Source organism: Triticum dicoccoides, chromosome 7B (assembly GCF_002162155.2).
Source record: "Triticum dicoccoides isolate Atlit2015 ecotype Zavitan chromosome 7B, WEW_v2.0, whole genome shotgun sequence".
NCBI lineage: Eukaryota > Viridiplantae > Streptophyta > Magnoliopsida > Poales > Poaceae > Triticum > Triticum dicoccoides.
This window is the reverse complement of record NC_041393.1, coordinates 149,935,274-149,935,804: the sequence shown is the minus strand read 5'-3', so window position 1 is coordinate 149,935,804 and position 531 is coordinate 149,935,274.

Below are 531 nucleotides of genomic sequence, written 5' to 3'. Positions count from 1 at the left end.
GTTCCCAGCCACAGTTTGCCAAGCTAAAATTTGGCAGCCACAGTTTGTCAAGCATGTGTTTGGTTTTTGTAACACTTTGGCTTGCACACTTTATTGTCCCTATGGCCCACTTGTCAAAGAGACAATTTTTTTGCCAACTTTTGCCAAAGTTTGGCGTCCAATTTCTTAGCCACACTTGTGTGGCTTGCCATACTTGTGTGGCTAGCCACATTTTGACTTGGCCACACTAGTCTCCAACCAAACAGACCCTAAGACCCGAGGGATCCATCCTGCCCTAGCAACAACAATTTCACCATGTCCGTTCCTTGCTACCACACCCCAGGCTCATAGTCTCCCTTGATGATACGTCTAAAATGTGACTATACTTTTTGCTATAGTCATGCTAAATTTATATCATCATTGCATCACTTTGGCATATTTTATTAATTTATTATACTAACCTATTAATCAAGTGCCCAATATCAGTCGTTGTCTTTGCATTTTTTTGGAATTTGCAGAAATATAGTTTTGTGGGGACCAAAAAAGCAAGCG